Source organism: Odocoileus virginianus, chromosome 10 (assembly GCF_023699985.2).
Source record: "Odocoileus virginianus isolate 20LAN1187 ecotype Illinois chromosome 10, Ovbor_1.2, whole genome shotgun sequence".
NCBI lineage: Eukaryota > Metazoa > Chordata > Mammalia > Artiodactyla > Cervidae > Odocoileus > Odocoileus virginianus.
In genome coordinates, this window is record NC_069683.1 from 25422019 (window position 1) to 25448004 (window position 25986).

At 37.4% G+C, this 25986-nt stretch overlaps 1 protein-coding gene across 1 annotated transcript in view; it reads left to right on the forward strand.

Moving 5' to 3' along the window:
* The first annotated feature begins 11542 nt into the window (after window positions 1-11542).
* The window catches only part of CCDC73 (coiled-coil domain containing 73), a 151990-nt gene continuing 137546 nt past the window's right edge, over window positions 11543-25986 (forward strand). Inside the window, exon 1 of the mRNA XM_020911278.2 lies at window positions 11543-11820. The gene's annotated coding sequence lies outside the window, so the exon portion shown is untranslated. The remainder of the gene's footprint in view (window positions 11821-25986) is intronic.

Genomic DNA, 25986 nt, shown 5'->3' on the forward strand with positions numbered 1-25986 from the left:
ATACAGTTTTGTACTTATTGAACTCTGTGAATAAAGGAGCCCAACAAGCATTTTAGTATATTTTATAGCAGTATAAGTTTTAAGAGCTCTTTCATCTTTTCCCTACTTATGTGGAATTCTTATTAATGTCAGTGGGATTTACTGTGATTGAAATGAAAGAAGTCTGTGTCCTTAAAAGTTTGTAAGCAGACTTTAGATATATAAATTGTATTACAAATTTATGAACAACATATAAAATTTTAAATAGCATTAACATGAACAGAACAAAATAAGATGTTAAAATATATGTCTGCATTAGGTATTGAAGAGAATCAGAGAGGAAATTGAATTAATTATCTGGGTTATTGCCTTCTTTATCACTTTAAGTTTGAGACAGAGTATTGGGAAAGGTTTGCTACTCGGGTTGAATGATGAAGTGCTTTCTTTGAGATACAAGATTCAGTATGTTTGAGTTAGTAAATCAAGGACTGCAAGGATGAAATCACTGTCTTCCAGGTGAATTTCTCTTTGCATCCTTTCCTTTATTTCACAGATTGAGTAAGATAGGTGGGTGTTTTAATCTGTGTTCTATAACTAATTTTGGAGGAAGAAGGGGGTGGGTGTTGAACATTCCATTATATACTCCAGCATAAGTGAGTCTCTATTTTGTCTCAATGTAATTACTCAGTGAGGAATATCCCAGCTTCATTGATCAAAACGATATAGACAGGGCTTAAGTAAATCTTTGTTTCAAGGTTATAGACTAAATTTTTAATCTAGTGAAAAAGAAATAAGAAGAAAGAGAGTGTTGAAGATTCAGAGCAGCACATTCACGCCATTTCCAGGAAAATATTTGGCCTGTTGAACAGGGTAATACGCAGCCTTTGAAGCCCTAGGCAAAGTCCATCAGTAAGTCCTAAAACTTGGAGGAAAGGAATAAGAGAAAGGAACAGACAGGAATACTGTTACTGTGAAGTCTTTATCTTTATTAACTAGGAGAATAATGCTACAGCAATGGCATAATGTAAATAAAGGGGTCAGAAAGAGTATCTGGTTGAGGGGGCAAGTGAGATAAATTTCATAAACTTGCTGGATTTGTCTCACTCCTTTTCATTAAGATTTGGATTGGAAGTTAAAAGAAAAACTCAGTATATTAGGGAGAAAAAAGTCTTAGGAAGAATATGTTTAATGCAAATTTTATGATATGAGGTATTTTGGCGGGCAGGGCAAGCATCTTGTGAGATCTTAGTTTCCCTACTTCCCCAAACAGGGATTGAACCCGGGCTCTTGGCCGTGAAAGTGCGGTCCTAACCACTAGACCAACAGGGAACTCCCAAGGAGGTTTTGATTTGTTCTCCTATGTAGTATATACACACCACATAAGGTTAAATGAGGTCAACTAATCATAAGTTCAAAAAGCTCCCACCAAATTATAAGCTCACAATAAAACCTCTCCCATAGTGTAGGTAGTACATATAGTAAATGCTTTGTAGTTGATTAATCTGTTGTCCTGATATTGCCATCTAAAATTCAATAGTTAATTATTATGTTACATTGTTACATATGTCAAAGTGAAATGCCAGAGTGAAGACCCAATAGGTACAAGAATTTTAGAGAGATTTTTGACTACAATTTATGGCAACATGAAATTCTTTGTTATATGCAATTTTTACTTTAAATTTAAGTATATATCCATGCTGCTGCTGCTTCTAAGTCACTTCAGTTGTGTCCGACTCTGTGTGACCCCATAGACGTCAGCCCACCAGGCTCCCCCGTCCCTGGGATTCTCCAGGCAAGAACACTGGAGTGGGTTGCCATTTCCTTCTCCAGTGAGTGAAAGCGAAAAGTGAAAAGTGAAAGTGAAGTCGCTTAGTCGTGTCTGACTCTTAGCGACCCCATGGACTGCAGCCTACCAGGCTCCTCCATCCATGGGACCCTCCAGGCAAGAGTACTGGAGTGGGGTGCCATTGCCTTCTCCAGTGAGTGAAAGTGAAAAGTGAAAGTGAAGTCGCTTAGTCGTGTCCGACTCTTAGCGACCCCATGGACTGCAGCCTACCAGGCACCTCCATCCACGGGATTTTCCAGGCAAGAGTACTGGGGTGGGGTGCCATTGCCTTCTCCGGTATATATCCATAAATATGTATTAAATGTCTATCAGTGCTGAACACTGTGCTGAGGCTGCAGATACAAAGATGAGTAAGATACAATCTCTGCCCACAAACATGGAAACAAATAACTATGATGAAATGTGGTAAGTGCTGTGACTAACAAGTTATAAGCACTTGTTTTCACTATAGCATTTATATAAGCTATAGAACCTGTTCATTTACTCCTTGCATATAACATTTTTCTTCAGTGTACATATTATCTCCTGTTATTCTCCTAGGGAGTCACTGTGCTTATTCATGACAAACTTTAAGTAGCTCCAGGCCTATTAATATAGGATATGAAACTGTGATTATAGAGAACCTAGTTTGGGAGACATGTAATACGCTTACTCCCTTTAGAGATCAAGTAAAAATGACACACTCTTACTCTGACAATTATGGTTAAGGTTGGATTAAGACATTCTGAAGCCTTAATCTGTGTCAAGTGTAAACGTGATTCTACATTATAATAAAGATCTATAGTTTATTCATAAAGGAACACATTCTGCAGTGAGGAAATTTCTTACTTTGCATATATATAAAGTTTGTTGTTATTTTGCAGTGGCTAAGTTATATCTGACCCTTTGCAACCCCACAGACTGCAGCATGCCAGGCTCTCCTGTCCTTCACCATCTCCCGGAGTTTGCTTAAACTCATGTCCATTGAGTTGATGATGCCATCCAACCATCTCATCCTCTGTCTCCCTCTTGTCCTCCTGCCTTCGGTCTTTCCCAGCATCAGGGTCTTTTCCAGTGAGTCAGCTCTTTGCATCAGGTGGCCAAAGTATTGGAGTTTCAGTTTCAGCATCAGTCCTTCCAATGAATCAGTTCAATTCAGTTCAGTTCATTTCAGTCGCTCAGTTGTGTCTGACTCTTTGCGAACCCATGAACCGCAGCATGCCAGGCCTCCCTGTCCATCACCAACTCCCGGAGTTTACTCAAACTCATGTCCATAGAGTCAGTGATGCCATCCAGCCATCTCATCCTCTATCATCCCCTTCTCCTCCTGCCCCCGATCCCTCCCAGCATCAGGGTTTTTTCCAATGAGTCAACTCTTCGCATGAGGTGGCCAAAGTATTGGAGTTTCAGCTTCAGCATCAGTCCTTCCAACGAACACCCAGGACTGCTCTCCTTTAGGATGGACTAGTTGGATCTCCTTGCAGTCCAAGGGACTCTCAAGAGTCTTCTCCGGCACCATGTTCAAAAGATATGTAAAGTTACATCAGATTGAGAGGATGAAATGAGGACAGAGAGCTAAAAGGGGTAAAAAAAAGAGAGAGTGCAGAAGAAAGAAGAATTTCCCATCAACTGGGCTTGGATTTAAATGGCTGATAGCCACTTAACATTTACCTCACTCATTCATTAATTCACTTAATCATTTAATACTTATTGAGTTCTTATAAATAATGGGCATAATAATAATACATAATAATAATAACAGTTATCAAGTATGAGTGCTCACTACCTGCCAGGCACAGTACTGGGCTCTTTATGCACCTTACCTATTATATTTATGTCTTATAGTTGGATACTACTATTATTCCCATTTACCGATGTGGATGTTGTGGCACAAAGAGATTGAATACCATGCGCAAGGTTATCAGCTAGTAAATGACAGAGTCAGAATTTATATCAAGCCATCTGCTCTTAACCACTAGATATGTGCCATCCACTGTGCTAGCCTTTGGAGATTTAAATTTAAGTATGACCAGAGTCCCTGCCCTGAAAGAGTTCACAGTCTTTCTGGAGAAAGTGCAAATAATTGCACTACAGTGTGAGAAACACCACAATAAACATATGCAGAATCCAGTGATTATACAAAGGAGGGAATGATTAATTCTGCTTAGGTAGGAATAAAGAGTTGATGAAATTTCAAAAGGACAACTTGTGAGCAGGAATTTAAAGAATGAGAAGGTGATTTTAGGCAGGTAGGATAACAGTGTAAGTAGAGAGAACAGCATATGTAAGAGCTAAGGGAACTTGGAGTTGTGGCAAGGTACTGGGAAGGGAGGGCCTGGAAAGGACTCCAAGGGTATGCTGGGCAAGTGAAAGAAGTGTATGGAATTCTAAACAGTTTTATTATGTTTATTAACTTTTAGATAAGGCATATCTCTATTAGCAAGTTATTCAACAAGACAGTCATCCACTATATAGAATTCATTATAAATAAAATAAAATTTTAAAAATTAAATGACTTTTTCAACAGTTATTTTCACTTCAAGGGTATCACTTTCACTTTTGGGATGCCAGTTTTAGGCCTTCGAATACACAGAAATTTTTAAAAACAAATTTCCATCTTATTACACTATATTAAAATACCTTTCAGATATTTTGACAGAGATATCTGGACCAGGTAGTTTCCATCTGGCTACTAGCATCAAAATTCTGGTGTTCAGTGATGATAAAACAAGGTCGGCAACATAACTTACAGAATGAAGCCTTAAGGCTTCTGTCTATGCGGTACGAAACAGAAAATTTCAACTTGGGGAATGGTGTCTAATTTAAAATGAATCCTCACTTAGGTCCTCAGGCCCTTTCATAAAAAATCTGCGACTGGGTTCAAAGAATCCGAAAGTCCTCCTTTAGGATTTTTTACTTCTTGTCTTTAGACTCTTCCTTTCATCTCTTTCCCACACAACTGACTAATGCAGTAAATTAGATCTCGAAAGGTACACAAGGGTTGGTAGCACCATTTCTAGTATGAGACCATTAAATAATCATGTGATAACTATGTAATTATGTATTATGGCAATCATATGATAAATAGTTACATACAATAAAAATGTTATGATTATAATCAAAAGGGGTTTGTTCCCTCACAATTTCCTTATTATTTTTTGTGTAATCTTCAAAATATCAGTTTAGTGCACTATAATTTACTCTTTCTTTAATTTGATATTTAGATTATTTTCAGTTTCATACTATTACAGATAATGCTGCAATAAATAGCATTGCATGCATATTTTTCCCACACTTTTTTTCTTTACTATAAATTCTCGAGTGAGAGAAAAAATATTTTCATAGCTTTTCTGTGTATTACCATATTGCTTTCCAAAAAGGGCATGCTGTTTATAAAGCCATCAAAGATACGAATGACCAATTTAATCACATACTTCACTGACATCAGGTCTTACAATTCAACCACAAAATTTGCTAATATAGAGACTTCCCTGGATATCCAGTGGTTGACTCTGTGCTTCCACTGCCGGGGGCCTGGGTTTGATCCCTGGCCAGGGAACTAAGATCCCACATGCTGCATGGCTCTGTCAAACACTACCAAAAATTTGCTAATATAATAGGAATAAAAAAAATCCTCAAGAAGATGTGGTAGATACATATAATGGAATATTACTCAACCATCAAAAAGAATGAAATAATGTCATTCGCAGCAACATGGATTAGACCTAGAGATTGTCACACTGAGGGAAGTAAGTCAGACAGAGAAGCAGAAACATTGTATGAATCCTTGTATTTGGAATCTAAAAAGACATGATACAAATGAACTTGTTTATAAAACAGAAACAGACTCACAGATTTAGAGAATGAGTTTATGGTTGCCTGGGGGAAGGATGAGGGGAAGGGATAGTTAGGGAGTTTGGGATGGACAAATCCGCACTGTTATATTTAAAATGGATAACCAACAAGGACCTACTATATAACACAGGGAACCCTGCTCAATGTTATGTGGCAGCCTGGATGGGAGGGGTGTCTGGGGGAGAATGGGTACATGTATATGGATGAATCCCTTTGCTGTACATTTGAAACTATCACAACATTGTTAGATGGCCATACTCCAATACAAAATAAAAAGTTTAATTAAAAAATTAAAGTAAAAAAAAAAGTCTCAAGTTTATTTTGACTTGCAGTTCTTTGAGGGACTACAGGAATGGTCATCTCATGGGTTCTCTTGCTACATATAAAAGAAATTTTCAATTATCACTTAAGGCAAGTCTACATAGTTTTAACATAAAAGAATAAGGTGTTAGAATTTACCAGGTCTTGTTAAATATTAAAAAAAATTTTTTTTTAAATTCCATAGTCTTAATTGATCTTATATTGTGCTAAAGTTTTCTCTGATCCTTCTCAGAATTCAAAGTTATAATTAGCATACCTGTTGCTGTGTTCTTTGAGATTACTTATATTTTTATGCTTTGAAACAGTATACTTATTTTTTAAAAGTTTGCATATATTAATATACTATGTAGTTTTCTAAATATTTGACATTTCAGAATGATTATTTCAAAGTTTTCATTACTATAAATAGCACTGCTATGAACACCGTGTACAATTGTTATTCTTCCTTCTCCTTGGAATGTTATCTCAAAACTGGGATTACTAGGTCCTAATTCTAATTGTTAATTGTTGTTAACATAAGTGCATTATTTTAATCAATTAACTACTCGTTTTAAAATAGGCACTTCAGTTGAAACCAGCTGTTTTCCATTGAATCAGATGTCTATAGAGAATATTTTAGAAAAGGAGAAATGGCAAAAAATTTTCCAAAAGTTATTTTAAATATTTCTTCTAAGGACAAGTTATATTTTATATTTACCAACCATTGAGAAATTTGCATTGAATTATAAGGAGATTCCTTGTGGCTCAGCTGGTAAAAAATCTGCTTGCAAAGGGGGAGACCTGAGTTTGATCCCTGGGTTGGGAAGATCCCTTGGAGAAGGGAAAAGCTACCCACTGAAGTATTCTGGCCTGGAGAATTCCATGGGCTGCATGCAGTCCATGAAGTCACAAAGAGTCTGACACGACTGAGAGACTTTCACTTTCACTTTATAAGGAGATCAGAAGTCATTAAATTCAATTCCTTAACCTCTTTGAACATCTTAGTTTCTTAATGTGCAAAAAGTATGTAGTAACAGTGTTGTGGAGACTGAAACAAGATAATACATGTGAAACACTTAGCTCATTGTATGACACAGTAAATTATCAGTATATACTAGGCATTATTAGAGCATAGCTGTTATAGTTGGCATATACCAGAGTGAAGGATTGATTCCATCCATTCATTTATTTGGCATTTATATGCCAGGCATTGTTTGAGAATTTGGTATGCAAAAATGAAAGGAAACCACTGACAGAAGGAAAAGGCAACCAACTGAATGGGAGAAGAAATTTACAAATGCTATGACTGATAAGGGGTTAACATCCCAAGTATATAAACAGCTCATACAACTCAACATTAAAAAAACAAACTACCTGATTGAAAAATGGACAGAAGACCTGAATAGACATTTTCCCAATTAGGACATGCAAACGACCAACCAGCCTTTGAAAAGATGCTCAACATCGCTAATCATCAAGGAAATGCAAATCAAAACCACAATGTGATATCACCTCACACCAGTCAGAATGACAGTCATCACAATGAACACAAATAACAAATGCTGATGAGGATGGGGAGAAAAGGGAACTTTCATTCACTATAGGTGGGGATGTAAATGGGTGCAGCTACTTTGAAAACAGGAGGGTTCTCAAAAACCTAAAAACAATCAGTTCAATTCAGTTGCTCAGTCTGTCCAACTCTTTGGGACCCCATGGGCTGCAACACGCCAGGCCTCCCTGTCCATCACCAACTCCTGGAGTCTACTCATACTCATGTCCATTGAGTTGGTGATGCCATCCAACCACCTCATTCTCTGTTGTCGCCTTCTTCTCCCACCTTCAATCTCCTAGCATCAGGGTCTTTTCAAATGAGTCAGCTCTTTGCATCAGGTGGCCAAAGTATTGGAGTTTTTTCAGCTTCAACATCAGTCCTTTCAATGAACACTCAGGACTGATCTCCTTTAGGATGGACTGGTTGGATCTCCTTGCAGTCCAAGGGACTCTCAGGACTCTTCTCCAACACCACAGTTCACAAACATCAATTCTTTGGCACTCATCTTTCTTTATAGTCCAACTCTCACATCCATACATGACTACTGGAAAAACCATAACCTCGACTAGATGGACCTTTGTTGGCAAAGTAATGTCTCTGCTTTTTAATATGCTGTCTAGGCTGGTCATAACTTTCCTTCCAAGGAGTAAGCGTCTTTTTATTTCATGACTGCAGTCACCATCTGCAGTGATTTTGGAGCCCCCCCCAAAATAAAGTCAGCTTCTGTTTCTACTGATTCCTTCTAGACAGTGGCTTTTTCTTTTTCCTTCTCCCAGTCTTTCCTCGATTTCCATTTGTCCACCTTGTTCTTTAAACTGTTTCTGTGATAGATATCATAGAAAGACTTCCCTGGTGGCACAGACAGTAAAGCATCTGCCTATACTGCGGGAGACCCAGGTTTGATCCCTGGGTGGGGAAGATCCTCTGGAGAAGGAAATGGCAACCCACTCCAGCCTGGAAAATCCCATGGACGGAGGAGCCTGGTAGGCTACAGTGCATGGAGTCGCAAAGAGTCGGACATGACTGAGCGACTTCACTTCACTTCATGATAGATATCTCCTCAATCCTTTTATTGTGCTTAAGCAATTTCGATTACACTGTGAAGAGGCTAGAAATGATTTCTTGTGGTTTACATCTTAAAGAGGGAACATCTCTACTAGAACACTCATTCTTCTATTTATTCATTCATTTAGCCCTGAGGATAGAGAGAGAAACACCACAATCTCTGTTCTGGAGGAGAATTTAATCTAAGAGCTATATCTAAGAATGTGGGCTGAGTAAAGTTCTTATCAAAGGAAAGAACAGACTTACTCATCTTTAGCCTCCAGAGAACCTGACAGAGTTCTTTTATCTTCTTCGGTTCTCAGCTTTCTTTAGCTTTCTCTATAGTCCAACTCTCACATCCATATATGACTACTGGAAAAATCAAAGCCTTGACTAGATGGACCTTTGTTGGCAAAGTAATCTCTCTGCTTTTTAATATACTGTCTAGGTTGGTCATAAAACATTTCTTCCAAGGAGTAAGCATCTTTTAATTTCATGGCTTCAGTCACCATCTGCAGTGATTTTGGAGCCCCCCAAAATAGTCTGTCATTGTTTCCACTGTTTCCCCATCTATTTACCATGACGTGATGAGACCAGATGCCATGATCTTAGTTTTCTGAATGTTGAGTTTTAAGCCAACTTTTTCACTCTCCTCTTTCACTTTCATCAAGAGGCACTTTAGTTCTTCACTTTCTGCCATAAGGGTGGTGTCATCTGCATATCTGAGGTTATTGATATTTCTCCCAGCAATCTTGATTCCAGCTTGTGCTTCCTCCATCCCAGCGTTTCTCATGATGTAATCTGCATATAAGTTAAATAAACAGGGTGACAATATACAGCCCTGATGTACTCCTTTTCCTATTTGGAACCAGTCTGTTGTTCCATGTCCAGTTCTAACTGTTGTTTCCTGACCTGCATACAGATTTCTCAAGAGGCAGGTCAGGTGGTCTGGTATGCCCATCTCTTTCAGAATAAAGCAGTAATTTGAACAGACAACATGAACCCCAATGTCATAGCAGTGTTAGTTACAATTGTCAAGGTATGGAAGCAACCTAGATGTCCATTAATAGATGAATGTATAAAGAAGTGGTGGTAATTATATATATATACACAAGGGCCTACTGCTCATGCATTAAAAAAAATGAAATTTTGCCATTTGCAGCAACATGGATAGGCTTGGAGGGTGTTACACTTAGTGAAATAAATCAGACAGAAAAAGACAAATACTGTGTTCGTATGTGGAATCTAAAAAATACAGCAAACTACTGAATACAAGAAAAAGAAACAGACCCACAGATAAAGAGGATAAACTAGTGATTACCATTGTGGTGAGGGAAGGCAGGGAGGGGCAAGAAAGGGGCAAGGGATTAATAGAGGTACGAACTATTATGTACAAAATAAATAAAATGCAGATATATAGTAAAGTACCAGGAATGTAGTCAATATTTTATAATAACTATGAAGAGAGTATGTGCTTCCCGGTGGTTCAAACTGTAAAGAATCTGCCTGCAGTGTGGGAGACCTGGGTGTGATCCCTGGGTTAGAAGATTCCCTGGAGAAGGGAATGGCTATCCACTCCAGTATTCTTACCTGGAGAATTCTATAGACAGAGGAGCCTAGCAGGCTATGGTCCATGGGGGTCACAAAGATTTGGACACGGTTGAGCGACTAACACTTTGACTTTCATGAATGGAGTATAACCTTTAAAAATTGTGAATCACTATGTTATACACCTGTAACATATAATATCATAGGTCAACTATAGTTTAAAATGTTTTTTTAAAAGTAAACAAAACTAGTCTGCCTACATGGCACTTATGTTTCAGGATATAGACAATAGACAAACATACCATGTTAGCTGGTGATTGTGTTCCAGAGTATAAAGCAAGAGGCAGGTGGCAGAATTACCAGCAGTCCAATGCTTAGGACTCTGCTTTTGCTGCCGTGCCCCTGAGTTGAGTCCCTGGTGGGAGAACTAATTTCCCACAAGCTAGCCCTGCAGCTCCACCAACAAAACAAAGAAACTCAAGATCTTGTGGAAGCCCAATAGGGAAGCCAATAGTGCAGTCTATTACAAAGTTTCATTTCAGGGGCACTGTTCACATTAAAAAAAAAAAAAAGCAAGGGAAAGGGGTAGTAGGCTACATGTATGGGTGTTACTGTTTTATTTAGGGTAGTCAAGCAAGGTCTCCCTAACATGGTGACATTTGGGCAAAGACCTGAAGGAAGTGAGAGAGTTAAAAGGAATTGAGAGAGTTAAAAGAGAGTTCCAGATAGACGTTTACCTGCAGATATGGTTAAAAATTTGAGGACAGGAACCATTTCTTTCAGATTTTGATAACAGAGCTAAAACTATAGATAGGAGACCTGAAATATATTGCGTTCTATATTAGTTAGGTGCTGGAATAGGTGTCGTGATTATCTCTTTTTATTATTTCACTTAAAATCAACATTTAATTTTTTGCATGGATAATACTTCCACCTGATTCAAACATAAAAAGTATATAAAGATCAGTGAGGGCTCCCTCTTTCTCCTGTTTCCATTCGCAGTACCTATTGCTCCTATTAGGTTTCACTTTATCTTTTCAAAGATTTTTTTTTTTCTCTTCTCAGGAGGTCTCAGACTGAAAACTTGAGATCATGCACCATGACACACACGGCTGCCACTCATCAACCTCCTTGGTAAGCTGATTCTGTTGGATGCTTGTCAGCTGTGAACCCGTTCACTCTCAGTAACACAAACAGGATCCCAAGAATTTTTTTTTTAACATGGATATGTAAATCAATACTTGGAACAAAGAAAAACATGGAACATCGAGGCATAAGTTTCCAGGAGCTTTATCTTAAAAGCAACCAAAAAAAAAAAAAAAAAAAAAAAATCGTATTGCCCCAGGTGTTCGAGATTCTCCACTCACGCTCAACTAGGGATCCAGAGGAATGAAAACCGGAAGTACTGTAAGGCGAACCGGAAGCATGGGGGCGCCGGGGCGATAGACGCCTTCGACTGAGGTAACTCGGAGTGGTCAATAGCTTGAGGGTGACTGTTTCGAGGCAGTCCCGATTCTTTTTCGCCTAAGGTCCATTTAAGAGCTTGACCTGCATCTCTGGCTGCTCAGGGTATTTGACTTGCCCCCAGGTCCGCTGATTTTTGCGTTGTGTCGTCTAGAATCTTCCACCCGCCAGATCTGGGAGGGTCCTGCACTGGTGGGCCGCTCTCTCTTTGAGCTTCTCGTGGCATTTCCTGAAAACGTTGTGGAGGCTGCAGGTTAGTACGTGGGTCTTGTGTGTTCGTTATAGGGAAGGGTAGCCGCATCCATCCTATACGTGTGCTTTAGGGTTGTTTTGTTTGTAAACATCACGTTTGCATTTTAGAATCTGTAATCATGTTGTCACTCTTGTGAAAAATTTAGAAGGAGTTTGGTGCTCAAAGTATAATTTCAGACTATGATGAGTCCAAATTTTCTTTGGTGGATGTTACTTTGCATAATATTTGAAGTATCGTGTAAAAATTCTTCTAGGGCTGTGGGCAGTTACTGAAGTGCGTACATTCTGAAGGAAAATTTTCCGGTTTTCTGTATTCTTAGGATAATTTTATTCTGAAGTGCTTTGCACAAGCTGACTGAAATGGAGTCTCCCTGAGGAAATGGCTGGCCTAATCCTGATGATGCCGAGTTGTGGGTTTAAATAACTCATGTTACTGTCTTAATCTTCCTCTTAGCTTTACGTTTGGACAGTGATGTCTCTCAAGGCGTTTATGGGAACCTTTATAATTAGTTCACTTAGGGGATTTCCTTGGCAGTCCAGTGTTTAAGACTCCAGGCTTCCACTGTAGCGGGCAAGGGTTCCATCCCTGGTTGAGGAACTAAGATTCCCCATCTGTTCTGTAAAGCATTCGATTTTGTATGTAGAAGTTACTTAATAAATTCATATTGAACCAAACCCATATACTTATTATTATGTTTCTTTGTTATACTCAACTCCAGAAAGATTTGTAATGATCTTAAAAAAGTGTGAAGATTCCACTAAGGCTCTTCCCCTTACATTCTGTATTTTTGATTATTTGCTATTTTTCGTTGGTTATAAATGTCTGTGGCTATTTTTGTTTTGTACCTTGAATGGAAAACCATTGCTGAAATATTCCAACATGAAAATCAGCAAATACTGTGTGAGTGGAATTTTTTCTGCAGGCCTTCACAGTTCTCTTTGCTGTTATTTCTTTAGCCAATTTGAGTGTTTATGATAACCCTACATGGTTTCAGGGTTGGTTTGGAGTAGTCAGTGAATTTTTCAAAATTATATTTCTCTGCTTGATGATTTATGAAGTGTGCTAATATAACTTGATAAAATATTTTACTTTTTATACTGCTTCATACCATATTATGCTGGGAGGGATTGGGGGCAGGAGGAGAGGGGATGAGATGGCTTGATGGCATCACCGACTCGATGGACATGAGTTTAGATAAACTTTGGGAGTTGGTGATGGACAGGGAGGCCTGGCGTGCTGCGATTCATGGGGTCACAAAGAGTCTGACACGACTGAGCAACTGAACTGAACATTAATTTTTATATCAGAGTGCCACTAGGTGGCAGCATAGCGTTTTTTAATAGTTTCTTTTAGTTTTGACTATGAATTTCATTACTCCTCCTGCTATCGTAGTGCTATTCTGATTGTAGTAGGTATCTGTCATGCTGAATGCCAGGCACTGGACTAAATAGGCATGTTATCTCATTTAATCCTAAACAACAAATCCCAAACCTTTCGACATAACTATTCCCATTATTCTTTTATCACCTGAGAAAGACATGGGAAAGATTAATAATGCAAGGCCTATAAACTACAAGGCTGATAACTATACAACCAATAAGTGGTAGAGCCAGAATTGGAATACAGGTGCTTAATTACAATTTCTTGCTAGTCAAATTAAAGTTATTGGAAGTTTGACCAAGTGGTGAAGAACCAGCAATTAAAATGAGAAATCTGTGGATATTCTGAGAGGTGAGAACTGAACACTGTTTTTCAGTTTGTGTGTGTGTGTGTGTGTGTGTGTGTGTGTGTGTGGATAATTTTTAACGTCTTTATTGAATTTGTTACAGTATTGCTTCTATTTTATGTTTTGTCTTGAATTTGTTACAATATTGCTTCTGTTTTATGTTTTGGCTTTTTGGCCTTGAGGGCATGGGGGATCTTAGCTCCCCAAAGGGATCAAACCCACACTCCTTGCATTGTAAGGTGAAGTCTTAGCTACTTGACTGCCAGAGGAGTCCCTGAACATTGATTTTGTATAATGTGCCTCAAGACAGTTGGAGGTGCATGGTTTCCAAAAGCCAGTGTTTCCTAAATTGTGTTCCAAGGAGCACTAGTCCTTGGAGATGCTTCAGTAAAAAAAAAGGTTCCTGTAACCAGATATGCTCTTGGAAATTTCAATAAAGGCTCTCTAAAATCCTGCAGTAAAGAAACCTGTTTCACCCAACTTTTTTGGAATATTCCACATTGAAAAATACATTTTATGTGCAAGCCAATATAAACATATATTGGGTTGGCCAAAAAGTTTGAGTTTTTCTGTAAGATGTTACGGAAAAACGCAAACTCATTTTTGGCCAACCCAATACTTACACCTGAAATAAAATACTAAGATACACATGAGGAAAATACTTTATATTTTCTGTTTTATTTTTTCCAGTCTTTTTAAAAAATGGTAAATATCTGTTGATATTTATTCTTCTATTAGTCCTGATAATAGTTGAATGATGAGAGGATGAGATGGTTCGATGACATCACTGATTCGATGGCCCTGAGTTTGAGTAAGCTCCGCGAGTTGGTGATGGACAGGGAAGCCTGGTGTGCTGCAGTCCATGGAGTCACAAAGAGTCAGACACAACTGAGTGACTGCATTGAACTGAATAGTTGAATGAACAGTGTTTCTTGCAGGGAAATTATTCTTGATAATAATTCAGGCAAAGTAAGAACAGAGGAAAAATTTTATTGATGGAATTCCCCAAAATACATTCTTTGGAACACATATTCCCTGGAATATTGACATTATGAATAACCAAAAAAGTGTTTCCTGGTCAAGATAAACTTGGGGGATTTAGGTTAAAGTTAAACCAATTCTACCTATACTAGTGGTCCTGTTCATCTCTAAGATGAGGAGTTAGTATTGAGTGTTTTCCAGATTTATTTGACCATGGAACCTATTTTTAGAGGTTTACCTTGGTTACCATTAGAATACACTTTGGGAAATGATCATGTTGATAATTAGGGCCAAAATGTTTTTGTTGTAATGTATGCTGTATTTCAGGTGAAAATTTTTGTTGTAAATTATTCACCTAATTTTTATAACTTTTTTATCCTATTTGCTGGTATTGACATGGCAGAAAATATGTCAGAAAGCCTCTCAGCTTCTTAGTTTTCTTCTTACCCATGGAAACTTTCTGTTAATAAGAAAAGCCTTTATGAAATTCTCTGGCACTGGTAAATTTCATATAAACTAAAACTTTTATTTTCAGTTTAAATTCAGTGAGCAGTAAATTTCCAGGTGTGTTAGAGTGAGCCATGTGAAGACATTTTGGCAATTTTTGTTTCATATTTGGGAACATTTGGAGTTTAGTTAAAGGTTAAGTGTTTAAGAAATATATAAAGGATTTTCCTATGTTTTATTTATAAGCTGACCAAAATCAGTGCTTATGTACTTGATCCAAAGTTGTTTTGGATTAGTTGAATTTATGGTACCTGTAATAGTTTATTTCATGTTTGGTTCCATAATGATTATTAGGGAGAGAATTTCCAGTTCTCTCTTTCACACATCTCAGACCATTCATTTTTAGAATTTAAGTATTTCTGACTTTACATTATTTGTATGTGAAATCCCTACTCCTTTCCTTAAGAAGAAATTTGGCTAAGATTTTTACTGTAAATAGAGAATATTTTACTCATACTAGTGTAAAACATTTTCTGTAAGAAGCTCAGTGTTTCAGTAACTACACATAATTAATAGAAAATTGGAAGAAATACTTACCAGGTGTTCCCATAGTGCACTTCTCACTGGAGCTTAAGAAACCTGTAAACACAAAATAGTTAATGAAAAATGACTTTTGTGGCAGCATTATCAACTGACATAATATACAAGATCATGTGAACTAGACAATAAGAATAGAGCAGTATACACAGTAAGGTACTAATCTTATGGGCAGCAAGTACAGGAGCAGTTGGTGAAAAACAGATTTGTAAGAAAGTTTTATGGAGGAAATGGAATTTGATCTGATTTTTGTTTAAATATGTTTAAACAGGAAAAGTAGAGAAAGACATTCTATGGTAGAGAGTTGAATGTGTGATGATGTTAATCAGTTCAAGTTCTTTAACATGGCTTGAATATCCTCAAGACCTGCCTGCCTGCCCTCTCTTTTTGTATTTAATCACATGATCTTTTTTCTGTAAAATGTTTGAATTTCTTCTCTTCTGTCCCCTACTTTTCCTTGATTGCAGGCATGCTAAGTCGCTTCAATTACTTATGACCTTAAATCTCACTTAATGTTTCATTTTGTGAAAAGTGCTTATTAACAACTTCCTTTCAGTGTCATATCTTTTTGCCTCTTCATACTGTTCATGGGATTCTCAAGGCAAGAATACTGAAGTAGTTTGCCATTCCCTTCTCCAGTGGACCACATTTTGGCAGAACTCTCCACCATGACCTGTCCGTCTTGAGTGGCCCTACACGTCATGGTTCATGGTTTCATTGAGTTAGACGAGGCTGTGGTCCATGTGATCAGATTGGTTAGTTTTCTGTGATTGTGGTTTTCAGTCTGTCTGCCCTCTGATGGAGAAGGATAAGAGGCTTATGGAAGCTTCCTGATGGGAGAGACTGACTGAAGAATTGATGTTTTTGTTTTAAGAATTGATGTTTTTTAACTGTGGTGTTGGAGAAGACTCTTGAGAGTCCCTTGGACTGCAAGGAGATCCAACCAGTCCATCTTAAAGGAAATAAATCTTGAATATTCATTGGAAGGACTGATGTTGAAGCCGAAACTCCAATACTTTGGCCACCTGATGCAAAGAACTGACTCATTTGAAAAGACCCTGATGCTGGGAGAGATTGAAGGTGGGAGGAGGAGAAGGGGATGACAGAGGATGAGATGGTTGGATGGCATCACCGACTCAATGAACATGAGTCTGAGTAAACTGTGGAAATTGGTGATGGACAGGGAGGCCTGGCGTGCTGCAGTCCATGCGGTTGCAAAAAGTCAGACACAACTGAGTGACTCAACTGAACTGAACAACCTCCTACTTTCCAAATCAGTTTGTGTCAGTAAGAACTACCCTCCTATCCTTCACCCAAATTTGATTTCCCTTTACTCAGGTCTGTCTCATGAACTGTGTCTTGAATTCCTCAATAGACTAAAATCTCTTCTCTGAAGGTTAATTAAATCAGAGTTTTACAGCTAGAAGTAGCACTAGATATCATCTGCTTCAATTTGCTATTGTACTTATAATTATTTGGGTAATAAGACAGGATATTTACATATTAACAGGCAAATTATAATTTAAATTTAGCTTAACATCCTCATTTTATAGGTGAATAAATGAGGCTTAAGCACTGTGTATTTTGAACCCTTGAGAATGAAAGTTGAAAGTGTTAAGTTACGTCCAGCTCTTTGGGACTCCATAGACTGTAGCCCACCAGGCTCTTTTGTCCATGGAATTTTCCAGGGCAAGAATACTGGAGTGGCTAGCCATTCTCTTCTCCAGAGGATCTTCCCAACTCAGGGACTGAACCCAGGTTTCCTGCATTGCGAGCAAATTCTTTACCATCTGAGCCACCAGGGAAGCCGCTTAGGAAACCCTTTTTTATCTATCATGTCTTTTATATCATGCCTAGTGTTATCTGTCTGGGTTTACACTTATTTGAATAAATGTTTTATCTACCTTTGTAGACTTTGACGATAAAAACCATTAACTCACATTTGTATCACTTGCAGTTTCTTGAACAGAGAGATGCATTTAATTATATCCTCTTATTCTTTGCTATCTCTATATAAGAAATCTAATTTAAAAAAATCCATAGTGGGCACTTTTTCCATTTTTATTCATTATGTAATTATTCTTCCCTATGATATCCTTAAGATGTCTTAGGATATAAACACATATGTTTTAAGGTATCTTAAGATACACGTACAGTTTCAGGAAACACTTTCACCACAACATGCAGTGCAACAAAAATTGAGTGCCCGACTTTAGTAAATTATTGTATAAGGCAGTATAACGAGGGAGGTGGTCACTCAGGCCCTTTGCTCAGTTGTATGACTTGTGCCTCTCAACTTTTGTCCTATCTATTAAATATATGCTATGTAATTAGATGCTTTAAAGAAAAGAAAAAAGAGAATTGGCCACTAGTCTCACGACTCCAAAGGTAGTAGCTAACACACAGTTATTGCTAATGCAAGATAGAATGTGAGTGCAAATTTAATCAGTTCCAGTTTGGCACTGTGCAGTGTGAAACATAAAAAACCCTTTGGTTCTTCACTTTTAGAGGGAATACACTCTAGGAAATGTTTGTCATGATTATCATACTGTTACAAATGGTCCTGATGGAGTTAAGGTGATTTTCCAATGAGTCTTGTAGCAATCCAAGATTAATACTTAAATAGTGATTGTGTATTTTTAAATCCTATTTTGTTCATTTTTTCTCAGTCTTTTTCAATCTGTACACACTAGCTTGTGTGTAATTAATGAATGCAGTTTTTTACACATGGGCTCACTTTTTTGACATGTCATTCATGTTTTACACAAATATTAATAAATTACTTATGAAGGAGACATGCTTATAAAATTGATATAGCATTCAGTTCAAGTCATTAGAGTATTGCCAAGAATAAAAAGTATGATGAAAAGCTAGCTATGGGCTATTTAAGAAAAAAAAGGAAACTTGGAACTTACAGCTTTTTAACAAAGAGTTTTGGGGGAAAAACTCTTGAAGTTTTAGTAACTGAAAAATCAAATTTTTGTTAAGTATTTGTAAAGCTGTTTTTGATGATTTTGTTTACACTCTGAATGTTTTAGCTAATGTCAAAGACTACCGATTGTTATTATGTGAAATGATAGTGTGAAATTGATGCTGTTATAGTATAACAATAAGGACGTGACTCATGTATTTTATGTACACATGCATTCAACTGTAGTGACAAATGGCTTCATGCTGTGTGATTAAATGCATATTAGCGTGTGCCCTAGGCATTTGATTATTACCATCTTTACTTCATTACATTACCACACTGTATGGCCATATAATTTATAAGATAATACACACATCACTTTGTTGCTGATAGGAATTATTCTGTTTTATGGATGGTGTCCTTTAATTTTGCCTTTCATGGATTATAAAATTGGTTAATATCTGCTGAAGTGAATCACTGGAGAAGCAAATAAAGATGTCGGCCTCGGGTCACAGTGTCATTTGTGATACTGGCAAAATCTTACAGGCTCATTTATCCCTGAACATGATTGATAACAGCACGGGTTAAATGGAGAGAGCTTCGCTTCTATTAGAGGATCATCATGAGTGAAGACCTCCCACTTAAAAGTCAGGCATGATGAGAAGACAAGAGACTATCTACAGGTCAAATTAAATAACTTAAATAATTTAAGTAGAATGACAGTGTAATTTGTCCATTCTATGTTATTACTCTGACCCCTATCAGAATTATAGGCTAACTTACTTTCTTCTGTAGAGTATTTAAAATGTAATTTTTAATAAATACTTATAAAGGTAAAAAGGCCTTTAGAGCTCTTAAATTGTGGTAAAATATAGATATTTTTTTATGTGCTTCTGAAAAAAAAATCTTTTATTTTTATTATTTTTTAAAATCTCTTTTTTAAAAATAGTGCAATACTTGTACTACTGAATCAAGTTATATGGTGAATGCTGAGGTAATGCTTTAGGCATTTTATAGTATTATGACTTTATTTTAAAATATTTTAATAATGAAATATAGATAATGTAAATATAGTTTTTATTATAAATGTGTATTTACAAATACTATCAATAAGTTTATTATAATAAACTTCTATAAATGAACTATTTGCAAGAGTTTGTTAGTAACACTACGATGTCAAATTTTAAAAATGAAGATGCAGTCAGCATTTTTTAATGACTACTTGCCTATATGGAATCATTGTTTGAGTTTAGCTATTTAAATTGTCTGTCAGGGTAGGGAAGCCCTAGGCATTTTTGGATAATAAAAACAGTATTGAAATGTGAGAATGTTTTGATCTGTTAAGAGTAAAATATGGGTGAAACCTCAAATTAAATATTATACATCTCCTTTAAATGACCAAAGAGGTGTGTTTTGAGCATAAAAACATTCTCATTTCTTGTTCATTAACTGTTGAACCCTTACTGTATGCCAGGATTTTAATATACTACCTCATTTAATCCTCACACCCTGTGAAATAAGTATCCCTGTTTATAGATGAGGAAACTGAGACCCAGACAAGTCATACAGGTGATAAGAGACAGAATTTGAACCCATATCTGTTGGGGATTCTTAAAAGAATCTATAAAGGTGGATATGTTGTTTTCAAAGTATATTATAAAAATCTGTATTTTACCACAAATCTTCAAAACTAGTGTATTTCTCACTTTATCAAGTTGGTTGTGTCATATTGTGAAAGCTGTTTTCGGGTTGCGACTCTCAGTAAAAAATACATTTCATGTTATGATCCAGCACACACACATGTGTTTGCTGCTGCTGCTGTTGCTAAGTCTCTTCAGTCGTGTCCGACTCTGTGCGACCCTGTAGACGGCAGCCCACCAGGCTCCCCTGTCCCTGGGATTCTCCAGACAAGAATACTGGAGTGGGTTGCTATTTCCTTCTGCAATGCCTGAAAGTGAAAAGTGAAAGTGAAGTTGCTCAGTCGTGTCTTGGTTCCTAGCGACCCCATGGACTGCAGCCCACCAGGCTCCTCCGTCCATGGGATTTTCCAGGCAAGAGGACTGGAGTGGGGTGCCATTGCTTTCTCCGACATGTGTTTGTATTTACATATAATTAAGACAAAAGTTATGAAATTTCTCACATGTGATGATTGCTGGTATATTCTAATCTGTTCTTTTCTTTTTCATGGTAAGAATTGCCACTTAACAACTAAACTGATTTTATATCTAAGGATTATTAACTGAAGTAATTCTGAACCAACTTTAAACATAGATGATAAAGTTTTTTCCTCCATTATAGAATTTATGTGTACATTTCATAGAAAGCAGAATGAAGGGGAAAACATCAGTCATACTTTGATAACTGAAAGACAACTGCAGATAACATTTTGATGTATTCTCTTTCAATGTTTTTTCTGATGGTATTTATATAAGTGTTGTTTTAACTATGATGGTTATGCCATTTTGGATCCAAATTTTAAAAATTCAGTGTTTTATCAAAGTTAGGTGTGCATGTAATGGAAAGAACTAAACATTTATTAATAAGGTTTGTTCAGAAAAGCAGTAATCTCCCTTGCCATTTCCTCCTTTCCAGAGCAACTACTTTAAACTGTTTCAGCTGATTCTTTATACATTTGCTTCCACAGCTCTAAATGATATACTTAGCACTATTACTACTACTTCATTTTCCCATTAGGCATTATTAAATGACTTTCCATGATTTTCATATTTAGAGTTATATTATTTTGACTGTGTAAATGCTCTTCACAGCTGAACCATTGTAGTATGCTATGATTATCTTTCCTTTCTTATGTAATATTCTCCTCAATTCCATTGTTTCATTTTCCCCATTCCTTAATTTTTAATATATTTGTCAGACTTTCTCATCAAAAGTCTGAGAAAACTTCAGACTTTTCTCAGTTATATAAAATTCCTGTTAATGACTTAAAAATAATTGATAATCTGTTAATTTCATCCTTTTGAGGAACTTTCTACCAAAGGTTACTAAACAACTCCAGTCTGGACTGGTTGCTTTCGAGGTTTGCTGTGCAAGTGTCATCTTGCTATCTCCCTTCACCATTCCAGGAGTTCCTTTCCTCTTTCTCTGTTGTATAGGGTACCCTGTTTCCTGGATCCCATACCTTTCTCTTCTTCAGAGAAATCTTTTAAATGGCTCCCTGGGAAAGGATGCAGGGAAGATAAATTGTTTTGGACACTGCATGTCAGAAAAGATCTTTTACCTTCACACTTGTTGTGGCTGGTTAAATTACAATTTTGTAATGATTTCCCCTTAATTTTGAAGGCTAGGCTTCTTTATTTTCGCTTTCATTGTAGATACTGAAAAATTCTGATTTAATTCTTCCTTTGTATGGAAAAAAGTGTTTTCCTTTTCTGGAAGCTTAGAGGATCTTTCCATTTTCTCCAGTGTTTTGTTATTTCACCATGTTGTGTCTTGGTGCCAGCTCTTAATGAGCTCTTTGTGAGCTCCTGTTTTTTAGTTCTGTCAAAATTGATTTTGAAAATTTTTGATTTGTTCTCCACCATTTTCTCCCTTTGCTTATTTTGGATTCTGGGGTACAGTTAATTGGATCTTCTGAACTATCCTTTTTTTCTATTTCTTTGACTTTCTGTTCTTCTTTTTCTAAGATTTCTTCAATTTGCCTTCCAATTCTTCCATTGAATTTTTCATCTCTTTCTCTTAATTTTGAAAAGAACCATTCTTTCTGTGAATTTTACTTTAGTATCTTCCTTTTTTCCCCTGTATATACTCTTATCTTTTAATAAGACTATTAATTATGTTTCTTTTGAAAGAATTCCCTCTGCTTAATCTTTGCATACTTTAAATTGCTTTACTGTTAGATTTTGCCTCTCTTTGAAATTAGACACTTGCCCTGCAAGTCTATTGATCTTTAGTTCTCTGCTCTGTATTTCAGATTGGAGTACCAAAAAAGTGAATTGGAAGCTCTAGGTATGGGCTACCTATGCTCAGCCACTCAATCATGGCCAACTCTTTGCAACTCCATGGACATGGAATTTTCCAGGCAAAAATACTGGGATGGGTTGCCACTTCCTACTCCACGGACTCTTCCCAGCCCAGGGATCAAACTCACATCTCTTGCACTGGCAAGTGGGCTCTTTACCACTGTACCACCTGGGAAGCCCTTAGATACACGCTTAGGGCTTATTGACTGTGGCCTTCGTTTAGTGTAACCTGGCCAGAACATTTTGTGAGGAAATTCCCAGTGTCACAATCCTTTGTCTTTTCTCTTGGCCAGTCAAATCCTTGAAAACACACTCAGTCTCCTCCTTTGAGTGCTGCCTGTTATCAGGTGTGCAAGCCCTGTAGGGGAAGAAGGCTTGTCAGCCAGGGGTGTCTCAAAACTTGGTAAATGAACTTTTCAAAATAGTAACCATCCCCTCACCCCCACCCTCACCCTTTTTGGCTGTGCCTGTCATCTCCTGTTGTAGAGGCTCTGTTTTATCATCTTCAGAGCAACTTCTTATCTGTCCTGGTAAGGGAAGGGAGAGAGGGAATCTGCGGGTCTAAACTCTTCTTAAATACTTTCAAGCAGTTGTTCTGTTTTTGGCCTATGTTACCTTCATCGTTACGTTAGAGAGCCCTAGTTTCACCAGACCGTTTGTTTCAAGAGGTGGGAAAGGACAGACTAGGAAGGGGCTGGAAAAGGGGGCACGTGATATAAACCAAATTGCTTCTTAGTTTTTCCTGTTCCTGTCTTTACTTTTTCAGGTCTTGAAAATATTACTGCTCCCCTATCTGCCTGCCCCAAACCAAATTTTTGTTGGTTTTGTCTCATTTCTCATTCTTTTTGGTCAAAGGGTTTATGTCTTAAATTGGTCACTGTCATTTATGGGGGATGAACTAAATGTCTGTGTTCAACCCACTATGTCTAAACTGAACGACTCTGAGTCCTGTTGTTTTTGTTGATATTTTAACAAAACATTATAATGTAAATACTTTCTGCTATTATACACTGTACAAACACATTTTTTTGGTTAATATTTGTTTTTTTTCTTTCAATTATTTTTATTAGTTGGAGGCTAATTGCTTTACAATATTGTAGTGATTTTTGCTATACATTGACATGAATCAGTCATGGATTTACATGTGTTCCCCATCCTGAACCCCCCTCCCACGTCCCTCCCCATCCCATCCCTCTGGGTCGTCCCAGTGCACCAGCCCCAAGCACTTGTCTCATGCATCCAACCTGGACTGGTGATCTGTTTCACACTTGATAATATACATGTTTTGATGCTGTTCTCTCAGATCATCTCACCCTCGCCTTCTCCCATAGAGTCCAAAAGTATGTTCTATACATCTGTGTCTCTTTTTTCTGTCTTGCATATAGGGTTATTGTTACCATCTTTCTAAATTCCATATATATGTGTTAGTATACTGTATTGGTGTTTATCTTTTGGCTTACTTCACTCTGTATAATGGGCTCCAGTTTCATCCACCTCATTAGAACTGATTCAAATGAATTCTTTTTAATGGCTGAGTAATATTCCATTGTGTATGTGTACCACAGCTTTCTTATCCATTCATCTGCTGATGGGCATCTAGGTTGCTTCCATGTCCTGGCTATTATAAACAGTGCTGCGATGAACATTGGGGTGCACGTGTCTCTTTCAGATCTGGTTTCCTCGGTCTGTATGCCCAGAAGTGGGCATTGTTCGGTCATATGGCAGTTCTATTTCCAGTTTTTTAAGAAATCTCTACACTGTTCTCCATAGTGACTGTACTAATTTGCATTCCCACCAACAGTGTAAGAGGGTTCCCATTTCTCCACACCCTCTCCAGCATTTATTGCTTGTAGACTTTTGGATAGCAGCCATTCTGACTGGCATGTAATGGTACCTCATTGAGGTTTTGATTTGCATTTCTCTGATAATGAGTGATGTTGAGCATCATTTCATGTGTGTACAAACACATTTTTGAGAGGTAATATAATGTAGTGGTTAGGAATGAAGCCTAGAATCTGGTTATTGGATTCATAGCTTAGTTCCATCCCTTCCTGTGTAACCTTGAGCAAGGTACTCCATCTTTTTTTGCCTTCAAAAAGGCATTTCAGAAATGGAAATACTAATAGTAAACATCTCATAATGTAGTTTGGTGAACTAAATATAGTGTTAAGTCTTGCATGTAGTATTGTTGTTCAGTTGCCCAGTTGTGTCTGACTCATGGCCACATGGACTGCAGCACGCCAGGTCTCCCTGCCCCTCACCATCTTCCGAAGTTTGCCCAAGTTCATGTCCATTATGTCAGTGATCCCATGCAGCCATCCTGTCCTCTGACACCTTCTCCTCATCCTGCCCTCAGTCTTTCCCAGCATCAGGGACTTTTCCAGTGTCTCAGCTGTTTGCATCAGGTGACCAAAATGCTGGACTTTCAGCTTCAGCTTTAGTCCTTCCAGTGAGTATTCAGGGTTGATTTCCCCTAAGATTGACTGGGTTGATCATCTTGCCATCCAGGGGACCCTCAGAAGTCTTCTTCAGCATCACAGTTCAAAGGCATCAATTCTTTGGTGCTCTGCCTTCTTTATGGTCCAACTGTCACAACTGTATGTGACCACAGGGAAGACCGTAACCTTCACTATATGGACCTTTGTCAACAGAGTAATGTCTCTGCTTTTCAAACACACTGTCTAGTTTGTCATAGCTTTCCTGCCAAGAAGCAGTTGTCTTCTGATTTCATGGCTGTGGTCACCATCTGCAGTTATTTTAGAGCCCAAAAAGAGGATATCTGTCACTGCTTCTACTTTTTCCCCCTCTACTTGCCATGAGGTAATGGGGCTGAATGCCATAATTTTAGTTTTTTTAATATTTAGTTTTAAGTCGGATATAGTAAGTGCTTGCATATAGTTAGTGCTCAATAAATATTAGTTATATTTTCATTTTAGGTGACTACATGTATCATCAGGTAGTGATAACTTGACTATTTTCTTATCACTGGACACTTAGGTTGTTTCCAATTTTTCTTTCTTTTTTTTATTATTTAGTAGTAAACATCTATTAACATGAAAGTTTTCCTGCATTTAGAATTTTTTCTTTTGAATAGATTCTTCTAAATGGAATGTGTATAGTTTATGACTTTTGGGATATTCTAAGTTGTTTTCCAAAGGATTATTTTCACTTAATTTCTACCAGAACCATTTGAGTACCTGTTTTACTATCCTTTTACCAGTACTAAATATTAATTTTTTTAAAGAAAACCTTTGCTAATTTGGTAGGTAAAAATATCATTTTAACATACATTTTTTGCTTACTAGTACAACAGTTTTAAAGAAGAAAAGCAGTCAGCTTTATCTTGTATTTTAGCTCATTTAGAGATGTGTGGTAAACTATCACGGTAAGTTGTTTTATTGACCCACATACATTCTTCCTTTTCCTTTTTTTTGGCCATGCTGGGTGGCTTGTGGGATCTTATTTCCCAGATCAGGGATTGAATTCAGGTCCTCAGCAGAAAAAACATGGAGTCCTACCACTGG